The 16,669-nt window shown below is 35.4% G+C and overlaps 2 long non-coding RNA genes across 2 annotated transcripts in view; both read left to right on the forward strand.

Annotated features, from left to right (window-relative positions):
* The window catches only part of LOC109435515 (uncharacterized), a 107,952-nt gene extending 91,415 nt beyond the window's left edge, over window positions 1-16,537 (forward strand). Inside the window, exons 2-3 of the long non-coding RNA XR_002135981.3 lie at window positions 15,362-15,447; window positions 16,414-16,537. This is a non-coding gene — a long non-coding RNA (uncharacterized LOC109435515). The remainder of the gene's footprint in view (window positions 1-15,361; window positions 15,448-16,413) is intronic.
* LOC141570731 (uncharacterized) overlaps window positions 1-16,669 on the forward strand; it is a 508,310-nt gene that overhangs the window by 171,715 nt on the left and 319,926 nt on the right. The window lies entirely within an intron of this gene.

The following is a 16,669-nucleotide window of genomic DNA, read 5'->3' on the forward strand; positions in this document are numbered from 1 at the left end:
TTCAACATATTAAACTTATTTGTTTTTTAATAAATTAATATTTATCATTAAGAATTAAATTTGTCACATAGTAACAAAGAACCTTTGCAGAACAAATAACAGTGACTTGAAATGTTGATGTTTGTTTTTCTTCCTTATAAGAGTTTTGAGTTTGGCAAATCTGGCCTTATTATGGGGTCTCTCCTCCAAGAAGTCCTCAAAGACTCTGGTTCTTATTACCTGGTGCTTAAATGTGCACAGCAAAGATGGCCTCCATTCCCAAGGTCAACTCAAGGTCCAGTTACCATAAACATGTTCTGGCCAGCATGGAGAGGAAGAGCTCAAGACAAAAGGCAAATAGTACTTTGTTGCTCTTCTCTGGAAAATTTGTGCAGTTTGACACTTTATATCTTTGCTTACATCTCATTGACCAACTGGTGAGCACATGGATATACCTTACGACAAGAGAGAATGGGATAATGGGACAGTATGCAATAGTGCAGGCTAGCAAGGATTGTGAGAGCAGACCAGTTTATCTTGTCTTTGCCACTACCAGCAGTGTGAATTTGGGCAAATCAACCTTTCTTTCATTATAGAATGGGAATATTATAATAATGGTACTAATTCAGAGTTTTTGTAAGCATTAAATTTATCAATGGATGTAACAGCCTTTTAACAGTATTTACCATGTAGAATATCCTATCAAGTATTTCACATTGCTATTACTATTATTATTTATTCTGGAAAATAAAGTGTTAGCTATAAATTCAAGATCCCATTAATATGGAAGAAGGACAGATAGGAAATAATTAGCATTCGTTCACCCATAATATATTGGTAATATAAATTTTGAAAAAAGTAATCTGTAACAGGAACAGCAGTGTCTGAATTTATGTCAAAAATGAGTTTTGAGGTCATGTGCCCTTTTCTTCTCAATGCACCATTCTAGTCATACAGAAATGACTGATAAATTATAAAAGAGACAACAAACAAGTAGGTATAGCTTTGGTTATAAACACAATAGCATTTTAATATTGCAAAAGAAGAGTCATTGGTTTAGGTTCAAATCTGAGGTTTATGAGGCTCAAGGACCGGAAGCAGGCAGATGCCCCCAAGTGGTTGGGTGCTGCAATGCAGAGGTAGGGAGAATGAGAAGCCCTCCACATGCAGGAGGCATTGGAGGGGCAGCTCCGGCAGGGGCTAGAGCCTCTCCCTGGAAGAATGGGCCAGGGAAGACCAACACCATGGCCACAAACAGCCCTGGCAAGTCAGGTTCTGACTCAGTGATTATGAGAGAGACAGGGAGATGGTGAGGCGTGGTTGACATCACAAGCGAGCTCGGAGGCTTCATTTACAATATCCTGATGTCGTCATGGGATTAGCAGCCTTACTTTTCAATATAACACTCTGATGGGCTGAATTGTTGTCCCCCAAGTTTCATATATTGAAGCCTTAACCCCCAATACATCAGAATATGACTGTGTTTGGAGATAGAATGTTTAAAGGGCTGATTAAGTTTCAATGATGTCATATGGATCCCAAGCCAATCTGACTAGTGAGTGTCCTTGTAAGAAGAGGAAATTTGGGCACACCAAGAGACACCAGGAGTGTAAGAGTAAATACACGAATACACAGGGAGGAGGCAGCTATCTGCAAGCCAAGGAAAGAAGCCTCAAGGAAACCAAATATGTGGACACCTTGATCTTGGACTATGGCCTTCAGAATTGTGAGAAAATAAATTTCTGTGGTTTAAGCCACCCAGTCTCTGGTATTTTGTTAAGGAAGCCTACCTCACTAGTGCAAATACCTTGATCTGAAGTAAGGGAACCAAGAGGCCAGATGGAAATGATTATGAAGACATGGAAACATGAACATCATTAGAGCTCACACAGGTTAGGCCCACCTTGGCCAGCATTTAGCAGAAATGGTGGGAAGAGAGTACTAAATGAGACAGGCACAGTCCCAGCTCTCATCCAACTTGTCTGCTAAAGAATACAACCCACTACATACATATGAATGTGTGTTGTGCCAAAAATTCCTACTTTTTCAGTTACAGGTTTATTTTAATTTGGTTAATATATAGGCATATCACTATTTTAATATATGCATAGTCTTTCATTTTATAAGTAAATAATAGTTTCATTTAAAATACTATTTTTTGGCAGTTAGGTTGTTTCTAAGTATCACTACTAACCAAGTTCCAGAACACAGTGTTTAAAGCGTTAGATTTGCTGAGAACATCCCCAGGTTAATGTGATGTAGCAAAGTAGAATTGGGAAAAGTTTCAGAAAAATTTCAGAAATCAATGAACCAACTCTACCATGAGCCAGCAACAGCCTTTAGATGTGGCAAAGCTCTTTACAAAAATTCAATTCCACACATTATATGAGGGGATGACACTACAATGAGAATAAATTTAGTCAAACATTGTATTTGTTATTAAAATATCATGACACTGCCTATTTAATATGAAGATTGTGATTTCTTGTATTTTGTACAATGTTATCAGTTTTATTTCTCATTGATTAGTATACTGAAATTCAAATGTATGGTTTTGCAATTATTCTTAGTTTATCTTAATAGTTTTATACATGATGAAATGTTAATTGCTACATATAAAAAATGTCAAAGTCTTAGGGGATAGTTATCTGAAACTGTTTCATAAAATGTTTATATGCTTACTAGAAAATCAAGACACTCATTTTTTCTTTTCTTAAACCGGTGAAAAAGGCAATTCCAGCCATGATAGCTTAAAACAGAATTCATACATCATAAGTTGTCTCTGGATAGATTCAATATCCTCTTTCCCTTCAGTTTTATTTTTTTAAATCAGGTTGTACTTATTTTCAGTAAGGAGAATAATCCCACCTATGGTCAGGTTTATTTACTAGTTTATGAACTGTTTCATTAAAAAGTATTTCTATTTTATTTAACAGAGCTTTAATCCTTCTGCGATTTATATCTTGCCATTAACGTCTTTTAATACATCATTTCTCTTTGAAATGTATTTCTATGTATCTGAATAAGGCTTCCTGTAACAAGTCAATTTCTTTTGAATATGATCCATACCTCATGTGAACTTCTGATATGGTACAAATTAGATAGGCTTTGTGAAAAAGACTGGATAAGGAAAGTTTATTGATGTTTTCTTGGATATATTTGTGTTATCCATCTCCTGGTGTATTTACAGCTGTGTCATTTTAAGGATGCTTTCCTTTAGTACAGCTAAATAATTCATAGGAAAAAAGATGTGATTTGCAGGGGAATAGTGCTTGGTCTCCTTAGTTTTTTTCTCTAAGTCTTTTCAAAAAAGAACAGATGTACTGGAGTAAAATACACCATGGATTTTGTTTGCCTACTTCCAATACGGAGAAATTCAGAGTGGAGTCAAGAGACCCGGCGGTTAGTGTATAATTTGCGAGAAGAGCAAAGAGCATAGTGCAAGAGGAGAACATACAATGCATTTGAATAATGAGTTCCTTTTTACCCTTTCTTTGCTTTTGTTGGTTTCCTCGCATCAACAAAGTAGCAGATGAGAAAATCATGATGGGTCTGCCCAAAAGCATGTATTATCCAGAGCAATTCAAGGAGGAGGAGAATGACATTGAAAACATTTGCCATCAAAGTACGATCAGCCCTGTTATAAAGTGGCTGCCAAATGTGCTGTAGTGTGTCTGTCCTGCCAGTGGACCTCCGGCTTGTTGGCTGATCCTCTGTGTTCTGTCCGATTTGGGAGCTTTGTAGACTATTCGAGGGAGGTCAAGGTAACCCGTTCCTCATTCCTGAGTCAAGGTGGGGAATGGGCTTCTCAGGGTGTTGCACTAGGTTGTTAAAAGTTCAAGCTTCTGCCTGGTCCTTGCGGTCTTTATCTGTCCATCTCTTTTGAAATTCTGACTAGAAAGGAGTTCCATCACCACAAATTAAAGAGGTCTACTCGGGCTCTTCCGTCTCCACGTGGTGTGAAGTTCCACCTAAGACTCCCCCAGAGAAGCATTTCTTTACCTTCCACCTCAGGTTTCCAGACATGGAGCAGGTGACAATAAAACATGGAAAAAGTAACCTGGACCTGAAGTTCGGTGACTTAGCAAAACAGTCCTGTGTTCAAGAGCCATAACTTCTACAAGAAAGATGTGCAGATTTTCGGTTTCAGCGCTGTGTGCTGCTGTTTGTGTGGTCTTCACACCTGGAACACGCTAGTGCCTTCTTCACACCGCCACGTGTCTCAGCACAGGGTGACTGGAGCAGAGCTTTCCACTGAGGACTGTAGCTGTACAGTCCAGCATTTTCCTGTGTGAATGTGTGTTTGCTTCTATGTTCAGGTATAGGTGTACCTGAGGGGGCATCTGAAGATGACTTACAAGAATAGCAGATGGTTAAGAATTTAGCATCTTGAGCCACTATTAAAAATTGCTTCACAAACAGCATGTTTAGAAAGCAAGCTTACTGTACAAAAGCAATAGGGAAGTGTGTTGGAAGAAACCCCCAGTTTAAGAGGGTAAATCCTAGCCATTGGGAGAATTATCTGATGTAAAGCTGAAAACGTAAATAAAACTGGATGTCTACTAAGCAGAATGCTGATGGGAGATTAGCCATGTCTTGACTGTGCTGATAGAATTCTCTGGTCACCTTAGAACAGGTAGTGTTAACCTGGGAAGGCATCTGACTTTGTGGTGTGAGCCTTTCGTGAGTCCCTGTGTTTCAGACATTATGCTCTTCTTTTACTCATTCCATGTTGAGTTAGTGGCAAGTCATTCTAAAAAAAAAAAAAAAGAAAAAGAAAAAGAAAAACAAAAAGAAAAAAAACTGTTGTGCAGAGTTGATTAGGTAAATTGTGTGTTTGAAGATGGAGAACACTGTTTCGTGAAGCAGAACAAATAGTACAGTATTCAGTTGCCCAAAATACAAAGATCAAGAAAGAAGTACCAAAAGGTAAACAGGAGGATTTAGCAATAAGATGGAGAGTAAATATGATCATGAAACATCAAGGAAGAAATGGGGACTGGAGGAGCTACATGGCAAATCTGTAAATGCAAGTGCTGTAAAGAGAGAGGAATGCAGAAAGGCCACTCCTAGAGAGGAGGTGGTAGCACTTCACATTGCACGACATAGGGCGAGATGTGTTGTTATGTTGAACTTGGAGGGGCCGATGACCACCCGCAAAATTTGGCTTGGATTTTGAGACTGATGATCACACCACACACATGCACACTCACATACACGAACACGGAACATGTGCACATAAAAAAAGTATGTAATTTTTTTATAAAGCTTACTGTACAAAAACAATAGGGAAGTGTGATGGAAGAAACCCCATTTTATTATATAAGTAATTGATGTCTCTGGGGAGAGTAGGACAAGCCTCTCAAGAGAGTAAGAAATGTCTTGAGAGAGAAAGGAAAGAAGACTGTCATGGGGTTTTACTGTGGCTGGGGGCTGAGATCAAGGCCAGGGTTCCCGGGAGTGGGCAGGGGCTCCTGGGGTGTGAATCTTCAGCTTACACCAAAGGACAGAGCACCCAGGGTTTTCTGTCAGCCTGCCCAGGTGTGGGACCCAAAGGCAAGAAGGAGGGGTGACACTTAAAACTGTCAGCAGTGAAACATCGCTAGAAGCAGTCAGAATCTTCATTATAGCTCCCGTCTGCTGAAATCTGTATAAAGTGTTCTGATGAAACTGTTTAGACAGAAGAGCTAAGCATATGTGAAATGGGAAATGGAGCCAGGGATAACTCTTGAACCTAGAAAGATTGCAGCCAAGTTGGCTGCAGCAATGTCTTAATTTATTTCTCAAACTTATGTTCAAAATTTGAAATTTAATGCAGTTTCAGTCAAATCCCTAACGGTTTTTGTGACTTGACAAAATGGAAAAGAAAGCCCAGTGACTAGATTGTGTACATGCACAGAAGCAAGGCGACATAACCATGCTATTTAGGACCAGTCATGGAAAGACTCAATTGTTTAGTAAGTGGTGCTGAGACCATATGAATGAAAAGGAATCCCTGTCCCCCACCCCATACCACACGAAATTTCAGTTGCATTTTAATTTGAAATTGGTAACGTTTTTGAAATAGTATAATGTTACTTTGGAATGTAGAAAAGGTTCGTAATTGTATTTCTAAAGCCAGAGGTCAAAAAGGTAAAGGAAATCAATGAAATGTGAAAATACTGATTCAACTGTTAAGAAACAATCTAACAAACTTTTAAAAATATGTGTACATGGCTCTATTTAAATTGGAAAAATATTATTTAAAGTAAAAATTAACTAGATCAAAATATACAATCATTTGAGGAATGATATTCATTTATTCAAAATATAGATTAGCTTGGGTATCAAGTGTATAAATGTTGAATTTTAAAATTGGAAGAGTCAAGACGGGTAGATGCGGTTCATTTGAAGTGGGCAAAGAAAAATAATTTTGATGTGCAAACTCCAGTCCTGTCTATGCAGCAGCTAATGTTACAAAATACTGAATCTTTCCAGAGACCATATCAATGGAGTCAACACCACTGATCCTGTTCTCTGAGTGTGCTAATTGAATTGAATTGAATATTTATTACTGTAATTTAACCTGAATTTCATTCTAATGAAGATCATGATTATTTAGCCTAAGCTCCATAACTTAGGAAATCATTGTTGCTAAGAATAAAAATGGGAGCTTTTGACTTTGGATTTTTAAAAGTGCTAAGGAATTTTCTTAAATCAATATCAACATTTTTCTGTTTTTGAGGATGCAAAAGAAGCTATCAATGGAAGATGGTTTTTAGAGTAAAAATGTACACTGTCTTCTCTTATCACATTTCAGGTTAAGCACCATATAGTTCAATGTATGTAAGTATTTGTAAGATCACAGATCATAAATCTGATTTCTGGGTCCATGTGAATTGTCCTACCTCCCCTATTACATTACTTAGAGATTGAATCTTCCAGTAATCAGATAGTGATGAGCCTCTGATGAAGCATAGCATCGTGGCTTCTAAGCCCTTCCCCTCCTTGAGCAAAAGGGGTAAAAATGACATCACGGATACCTAATCACTGTTTTGAGGCTTCTCGTTGTCAGTGCCGATTCATACAACAACTTAATTATCTGGGCAGTATTGCCTTGCATTTTGTAAATGAAACCCCAGCACATTTCATACGGTTTTGTGACAGAGATGAATTGCAATTAACCAAATGAAGTTTACAGAACAGTGACAATTTTTCACACCAGCAGAGTTGAGTTGGAGCCAACATTCCCATTCAATTCCTTATTTTCAGGGATTTCAAATCAATACATAAATATGACTTACTCTAGCACTTGGCAAACAATACCTTAGCCGAGAAGGGATTTACTCACTAAGACCGTCCAGAGAAATTGAGGAAGTGGAATGGGAGACTTGAAGAATGGAGTGGGAAATAAGGTAAACAGAGGTGCTGAGGTCATTTTTATACTATATGTTCATGTAATTTAAAATAAAGTAATATGTCTTAACAGAATCATCATGAACCATGAGGTGTATGTCCTAAAGCTATTCAGAAGTGCAGGAAGACAATAATGGTGACATTCCATGTAGAAAGACTTAGAAAATTAACAGTGTATTTCTTTATTAAGCAAATGAGTAAATAGTTTTAGAAAAATATAAAACAAATGAAGAATGCTTTCAGCTTTGTTATTTATAAATTTATGGAATTCTTGCACTTAGCTAAATAGTCAATGACCATAGATACATGTATATAAAGTAAAATGTAAATTATGCGGAGTAAAATTATACAGAGTAAAAATATTCAACCTTTTGAAAATATGGAGTGAAAAATACTGTAAAGAAAGATAACAACTATACACTCCAGAGAAAGAGAAAACAAAACAAAACAATCTGAAGTCGCTGGCGTATGAATAGAAGCAGGCAGATTCTAAAAAGAAGTGGAAATGTGCAAGAACAGAATGGCCGAAGGTGACTTTTGTTTTTAGCAGCTTTTAGCCCGAAGGCACACTGCAGTTCACTCCACAGGCAACAGCTGAAATTCTGATCGAATATCCACAATCACACTTGATGGAAAGAAGGAAGAGAGAGATGGGGCAACCTCAGATGCTGCAAAGAGGAGGGGCAGTGCCCCACAAAAGAGGAAGCCGTGTATTCTGCCTATCAACTCTAAAACTCTAATATTCTCTGGCTAATCCCTGAACCAAGTGTACATGGGACACAGCCAAAGCCACTCAGTTACAGATACAACTAAACGATAACTGAAGTTGTTGACTAAGAGAGCATTTCCACATTAATTCCAATCTATTTATTTGCCTGCTAAAACAAGCAAACAAATGAGAATATCAACAATGTTTAGCGCACTATACAATGCTTCAGTTGTCTTTTTAAAAGAAATACTACACCTGTCCTTAAATGAAAAGATAAAGAGTGTGTGTGTGTGTGTGTGTGTGTGTGTGTGTGTGTGTGTGTAATGTAAAAATTACCAGACTGGTAATAAAAATATACTTGAATTTTATTCTTGTGAAGGATGAATAAGTATCTGCTTAGATCACCAGATTTTCAAAAGGTTTTGTTTCTGTGTATAAGCATAGAAAGAATTATTATATCATGCTCTCTTGGCAAATTGTAACTTTCCTGAAGGGTGAAGATAAGGCTGGGTCAACAATCAACAAAGTAGGAAATGCCAAATACCTCAGTATATAAGCAGTATATTGGACTGAAATAAAATCACCTCCCTTGGCATTGTGTCACATTTTCCCCAGTTTGCTTGTGTGTGATACTCCTTATTTTTAATTAGTTTTATTGAGGTGACATTGGTTAATAAAATGATATGGGTTTCAAGTGTACAATTCTATAATACATCATCTATATATCACATTGTGTGCTCACCACCCAAAGTCAAATGTCCTTCCCTCACCATACATTTGACCACTTTTACCCTCTTCTATCACCCCCTCTCCGGTACCCTCTGGTAACCAGTAAGCTGTTGTCTGTGTCCATGAGTTTTTGCTTGTTTGTTGGTCTTTTTCCTTTTTTGCTTTCAGTTTTCTATCCTACATGAGAGTGAAATCATATAGGTTTTTTCACTTTTTCTGTCTGACTTATTTCACTTAGCAGATAATCTGAAGATCCATCTATGTTGTTGCAAATGGCATTATTTCATCTTTTCTTATGGCAGAATAGTATCCCATTGTGTATATATACCACATCTTCTTTATCCATTCATCTATCAAAGGACATTTCAATTGTTTCCATGTCTGGCCACTGTGAACAATGCTGCAATGAATATAGGGATGCATACATCTTTATGGATACATGTTTTCAGATTTTTTGGTAGATACCAAGAAGGATTGCTGAGTTGTATGTTAATTCTATTCTTAATTTTTTGAGGAAACTACATACTATTTTCCATAGTGGTTGCACCAATTTACATTCCCACTAGCAGTGTATGAGGGTTCCTTTTTCTCCACAGCCTCTCTAACACTGTTATTACTTGTCTTGCTGATAACAGCTGTTCTAACAGGTGTGAGGTGATATCTCATTGTGGTTTTTATTTGCATTTACCTAATAGCTGGTGAAGTTGAGCATTTTTTCATATATCTGTTGGCCTTTTGTTTGTCTTTTTGGGAGAAGTGTCTGTTCAGGTCCTCTGCCCATTTTTTTTTTTTTTTTTTTAAGATTTTATTGGGGAAGGGGGATAGGACTTTATTGGGGAACACTGTGTACTTCCACCTCTGCCCATTTTTTAAAGGGATTGTTTTGTTGTTGTTGAGTAGGAGTTCTTTATGTATTTTGGATTTTAGCCCCTTATCGGAGGCATTGTTTGCAAAAATCTTTTCCCATTCAGTTGGTTGCCTCTTTGTTTTGCCGATGGTTCCTTCTGCTGTGCAGAAGCTTTTTAGTTTGATATAGTCCCATTCATTTATTTTAGCTTTTACTTCCTTTGCCTTTGGAGTCAAATTCATAAAATGCTCTTTGAACCCAAGGTCCATAAGTTTAGTAGCTATGTTTTCTTCTATGCAGTTTATTGTTTCAGGTCTTATACGTAGGTCTTTTATCATTTTGAGTTAATTTTGTATATGGTGACAGATAGCAGTCTGGCTTCATTTGTTTGCACATAGCTTTCCAATTTTTCCAGCACCATTTAGAAAAGAAGAGGCTTTCTTTTCTCCATTGTGTATTTTTGACTCCTTTGTCAAAAATTATTTGCTCATGTATATGTTGGTTTATTTCTGGGTTCTCAATTCTATTCCATTGGTCTGTGTGTAACTCTAATTTTCTGCCAATACCATGCTGCTTTGATTATTGTTGCTTTCTAATATAATTTGAAGTCAGGGAGTGTGATACCTCTGTCCTTGTTTGCTTTCTTAGGATTGCTTTGGCTACTCAGGGTATTTTGTGGTTCCATAAAAATCTGATAATTTTTTTGTTCTATTTCTTTAAAAAATGCCATTGGGATTTTTGATAGGGATTGCATTAAATCTGTATATTGCTTTGGGTAATATGGCCATTTTAACTATGGTGAGTCTTCCAATCCATGAACACAGAATATCTTCCCATTTCTTTGTGTCTTGTTCAATTTCTCTTAACACTGTCTTGTAGTTTTCAGTATATAAGTCCTTCACATCCTTTGTTAAGTTTATTTTTTTTCCAATTGCAAAAGAAAGTGTTTTTTTGTTTGTTTGTTTTTGTTTCATTTTCTGAAATTTCATTGTTAGTATATAGGAATGCAATGGATTTTTGTACATTGATTTTGTATCCTGCAACTTTACAGCATTTGTTTATTGTTCCTAATAGTTTTTATTCTTGACCTCATTCCCTACATCTCTAAAATTAGAGGATGTAGTCACTGACCTCAGGATGTTCTAGTCATTGTTAGTCCCAGATCGTTTTCTATTATCTACTTATCTTCTCAAAATATAGACAACAACAAAAATCTGCTTTGAATGCAGCCAGGATGAGCCATGCACAAAGCTTGAAGGGTTTGCTCTCATCCCATCTCTATATCTGCAGAGTACTGGGAAACTATTAGGGTTCCACAGGTCATAGGAGGGATGTGCCAGTTAACTCAATTGTGGCGATCAATCATTTATATATATATACACACACACATATGTTCACACATATATATGTATATGTGTGTATATATATATATATATATATATATATATATATATATATATATATATTAAATCATTGGATTGTACAAGTTAAATATATGTAAGTTTTTTCAATCATACCTTAATAAAGCTAGAGAAAAAAATTAAGAAAGAAATGAAAATGTTAACAGTTTCAAAAATATATCATAGTAGCTATATCATGAATGGTTTAACACTGAGGTCTAAGCTATACTCCTCATAGCAAAACACTATTCAAGATATTCACTAGAAGTTTGTCCTTGCACATTGATGTGCATTTTTGTGACCACAACAACTCCTGAGTGTATAAATGCTGGTTTTGATGCATGGACACAGTTCAGTTTACTACATTGGACTTTGAATTATTTCATTGTTCAGAAAAGCCTTAGGTTCCCTTGCCATGACAGTTTACTGTTAAAGGGTCAAATGATGTGAAGTTTTCACTAAAATGTTATCGTTGCAGCTGCAATTCCATGCAGTAATCAGTTTTACATGCTTACTTGTATCTTATATGAGTCATTTAGAAGCAACTTTTTGCAAATGTAACTTTGATTTTGGGTGAGAGAAAACCTGAAATCTGTGTGAAGCTTCATAATAATGCATGGCATAGGAAAACTAAGTGAGACAGCTGTGTGATTGCAAAGCAATACGTTGATTAGTAGGAAAACAAATTAAAATATACTGTACTATAAATTCTTGCCATTTCATTTGAAAACCCTGTTGTTATATCCACAAGGCTATTTGAAATGATCTTACATTACTTGGACATTATAAAAGTAAAAGGGCAAAGGGCCAAATTGAGTTATATTCTTTTTGGATACGCTTTTTGGCAATAAGTTAGGTAGCAATTTTTCTTATATTTATGGGACTTCCAGCTTCATAGTCAGTGCACTTATTAGAGTTTATCATTTTATTGCAGCAAATTAGATTAATCAGATCAAAGAAAATTGTTTGTCTTTGTGAATCTAAGAGTAGGAAAAAATACAAATAAATCAAAACTAACTTTTATGTACAGATCAAAAATATGTTGGTATGCTAGAACCCAACTTGCTTGTGGTTAAAAAATATGTTTTATAATTAAAACTTACCTTTATATTTAAATGTATACACATGGTAAATATTAAACTATGTTGGAAAAAATATATACTATATATAGAAAGAATAGTGAAAAATTTTCTTATTTCTTAAATCCGCATTTCTAATCCTCAGAGCTGATGGAATAGTTTTACCATATTTGCCCTTAAAACAATAAAACATGGAATCCTACATGTAATCATAGATTACAATTCAGATAAAGTAGCAATAGTCACAGTTATACCAACGCAGGAGTCTCAGAAGCAGCAGTGAAACTAGAAGAATCCTGGGCTAATTTCCAGACAACTATATGAAGAGAAGTTTATGTAAATGGCAATATTTACAATTCACAAAATGACAAATGTAAGATACCAAGGTCACTGTTCCAGATACCCAGGACTTGACATCATTATTGTTTTTTTTTCAAATTACTTGATCAGTTTTATTTTTGATAAATCAAATATTTCCTGTAATGGTGAAATTCCTCTACCCCAGGCTAATTCCTATACTTTTTTCCTGAGAAGCACCACTGCTCAAATTTACCATATACCATCATGGGCTGTTTCTATCTTTACAAGTATACCTAGATTTTTTGGGAGAAAGAAAATAGCTTTGCTGGTCCTGTTGTATGTGGTGTTTTTTTTAATCAATCCAGCTTCCTATTGCTGGGTATTAAGAATGTTTTAAATTAAGTTATTCTCACAAGTTATGCACCAATAAACATTTTTGTTGAATCTCTCCTTATGAACATGAACTAGAGTTTCGTTAGTACTGTGCTGTTCAATAGTGACTTCCAGCCACGTGTGGCTTTTGAACAATAGAAATGTGGCTAGTATGAATTTGGATATGCTGGTTTTTAAAAGTTTATATGGACAAAGAGACTGTAACATATCTCATTAATATTTTTATGTTGATTACATGTTTAAATAATTATACCTTGGAAATATTAGGTTAAATACATTATTAAAATTAATTTCACATTTTTAACTTATTGTATATGGGCATATATAATATATTCAGGAGTATGTAATATATGTATGCATATACATGTATAGATATAATTTAGAAAAGAACATGTTTCATAGACATGTACAGGGCTCAATTTATTTTAGGTAGCATTATTTTGCCACACATTTTTAAATATTATAGCTTTAGAATAAAATTTGAAATCTGGCAAATTAAAATTCTAAATTTATTTCCTTTCTTTTCCTGTTAATCATACCATTATGTCTTTCCTATTGATGAAACTTTCTCTTTTCCATACGTTTTAGAATCAATTTATTTTGTTCCATATAAAATAGTATTTTGTTAGTTTAATGTGATTACATTGTTTTTATAGATTATTTTGGTAAGTACTGAATTTTCCAATCAATGTGTATGGTACAGCTCTCTTCTTAGATGTCCCCTAAAAATATGTAGTTGTTTTTCTGTGAATAACTTACATTATCGTTAGCAAAAATATTATAAAAAACCTTCAGTATAGGTTGTTTTAATACTATTTGCTATTCTTATTAATACAGAAAATTTGAATCCTTGAATGATTAATTGTACACATAGAGCCTAAACTGATAGGATAATTACTCTAAGACAGTATTTTTTTTCCTCCAGAGAAGAGATCTCTTTGACCAGTGACCTGTCTCGTGGCTATAGAACTGACAGAGAATCTTTCCAAACCAAAATATCAAACTGTTAAGTTGTCTAGGTCTGTGTTATTTAGGAAAATGAGGACGTAATTCCTGTATGTGAACCTACCTTCACACGGTGCTCCATTGTCTCTCTCCAGGAACAATGCTTGGTAGCCCATCTTTTTGCCTTGACTCACACTTTGCACTCTATGTGATAGCCTGGAATCTGGAAAACCATCATGCCTTTCTTACATGTTTTTGGGGAAAAAGAGCAGGGCAAGATAGTTAGAACTGTGTTGGAAAATCCAACAAAGTTCTAGGTTGTTTCATGACGATCACTTTAATACATTTTATCATTTACAAATAATACCAAATTATTTCTACAAATTAAGATTTATTTTGGCGCTTTGGCTTTAGTGACACCCTAAACACATGCTTAGGTTGTAAATGTATTGCCGTGGGTGACAACATGTGACTGCTCTGGGGATGATAACTTCCCTGACACAAGGAGATGCTCAGAAAGGATTGGCCTTGAACTACATGTCTTTTCAAATCTAGATTAAGATTACAGATATTATGTTACATTCAGAGAGTCTAATCAGAGTCATTTAGGTAGTTTTAGTCATTTAGCGTAGCTGAGTAGTTGAATATTTTCTCATGATTTTATGTGTTTCTGATCATAATGCTTGTCGGGTTTGAAAGAGAAGCAAACATGGCTGAGAATTTCCCTGTAGGCTTTATTATTATATTACTGCAAATGATTTTTAACATTATATATTTATATTCACATATTTATTAAGCATACTTTATTGCATAAGATATTTTTTACAGCATGCACAAATATGGATTTACTGCTGATATTTGTCAACTTCAAAGGAATCACTATTGAAATCTCTGTATAAAAAGAAAGTATTTTTTCACCTCACATATTTTTTTCAGTTACTGATAAACTAGGTATGAGTTGGCCCTGGCGAGATTTACTGTGTATGATTGGGTGGAGTGTCTCTATATGATGTAAATTTTTAAAAATAATTTTACAAATGCATGACAAGAGGTCCTAAAGATGGAATTTGTCCAACGAGAGTCTGAGTTTTCCTAGGTAAGTATGCCCAACAAATATATGCATGACACATTTTTTAGAATCATTGATTTTCATAAATTACTTTAGTTATAATCCAAACATGGATATGAGAAGGAAAAATTCCACTGTGGGTAATTTAAACACTAGACATCAAAGAAAAATCACACATCAATCACACATAAAGCTGTGCTCCTCAACTTCCACTTCAGCGTAAACAAGGAAAACAACACACTTGCCTCACAGAGAAGCAGCAAATGTACTTCTGTGCAAACATTTGATACTTTTCCAAAATGTCAAAATACTGTAAAAGTGTTATTTTAATTTTTGAAGTATTATTTACAAAGGGTTAAAATGCATAAATCTTGAGGGCACTATTCAGTTTCTATACCCGTGTAACAACAACACAGGGCAAGGTGTAGACTAGAAATGTATAGTTTCTATTTTTTCTTAACATAAATTCATTCATGTTCTTGCGTAATTTGTTTTATGCTCCTGTGACGCAGTCAGCACCATGCAGTTTTATTGTTGTGCAATGCTCCACTGTATGAAGATGCCATATTGGTTTTCCATTCTCCTGTTCTGAGATATCTAGGGTACTTTCAACTTTGAACTATTTTGAGTAAAGCTCCTGTGAATATTTTTGTGGACATGTGCACTCACTTCTCTTAAGTGCATACTCAAAAGTGAGATTTCTGGGTAATAGGGTGGGCTTAAATGTAGTGCTTAATTAGAAAGAGCAAAACTGTTTTTCCCAAAGTGTTTGAGCAAATTTACACTCACACAAACAACGTGTAAGATTTACATTTACATCCTCTGCAAATTTGGTTTGCTCTTCTATTTTTAAATCAAATCCTTGTAGTTCATGTAAAATAAAAGATACTTATTTTAATACACAATGTTATTAAATTATGACAAATATATGCAACTCTGCACCTACAAACGCAATCAAGAGAATGAATATTTGAATCACTACAAAAGCATAACTGTGTCCCAATATGATCCAGCAATCTCACTTCTGGATATATGCCCAAAAGAATTGGCAGTAGAGTCTTGAAGAGATATTTGTATACCCATGTTCATGGGGGCATATTTACAGTAGATAAAAGTTAGAAGCAACCCAAGGGGCCATCAATGAATAAGTGGATTAAAGAAAAGTGATATATACCTATAATGGAATATTATTCAGCCTCAAGGAAGAATGGAATTCTGCTAAACACTACAAAGTAGATGATCCTTGTGGGCACTATGCTAAGTGAAATCAGCTAGGCACAAAAGGGCTAATACTGTATGATTCCACTTCAGGATATCTAAGGTACTCAAATTTATAGAGACGGAAAGTAGAATGCTGGTTGCCAGGGGCTGGGGAAAGAAGGAATGGGGATTTATAGTGTAATGGGTACATAGTTCCAGTTTTGTATGATAACACATGTCCTAGAGATGGATGGCAGTGAATGTTACACAATGAGAATGTACCTAATGTTACTGAAGTGTACACTTAAAATGGTTAAGATTCAATTTAATGTTATGTGTATGTCACCACAGGTTTTTTTAAAAAAAAGGAAAGAAAAAAGATACCGGTACTCCATTGCAGGCAATCAAATCTGTCTTCATTTCCTCGTGATGCTGTAACAAAGTACCACAAACTAGTGTCTTAAGACAAGAAAAAAAGTATTCTCTTACTGTTCTGGAGGGTGTAATTCTGCAAGCAAGGTATTTTCAAGGCCATACTCCCTCCAAAACATCTAAGGGAAGAAAGACCCTTCCTTGCCTCTTCCAGGTTCTGGTAGCCCCAAGCATTTCTTGGCTTGTGGCAGC

This window comes from Rhinolophus sinicus, chromosome 3, assembly GCF_057876585.1.
Source record: "Rhinolophus sinicus isolate RSI-liver-muscle chromosome 3, RSI-T2T, whole genome shotgun sequence".
NCBI classification, from domain to species: Eukaryota; Metazoa; Chordata; class Mammalia; order Chiroptera; family Rhinolophidae; genus Rhinolophus; species Rhinolophus sinicus.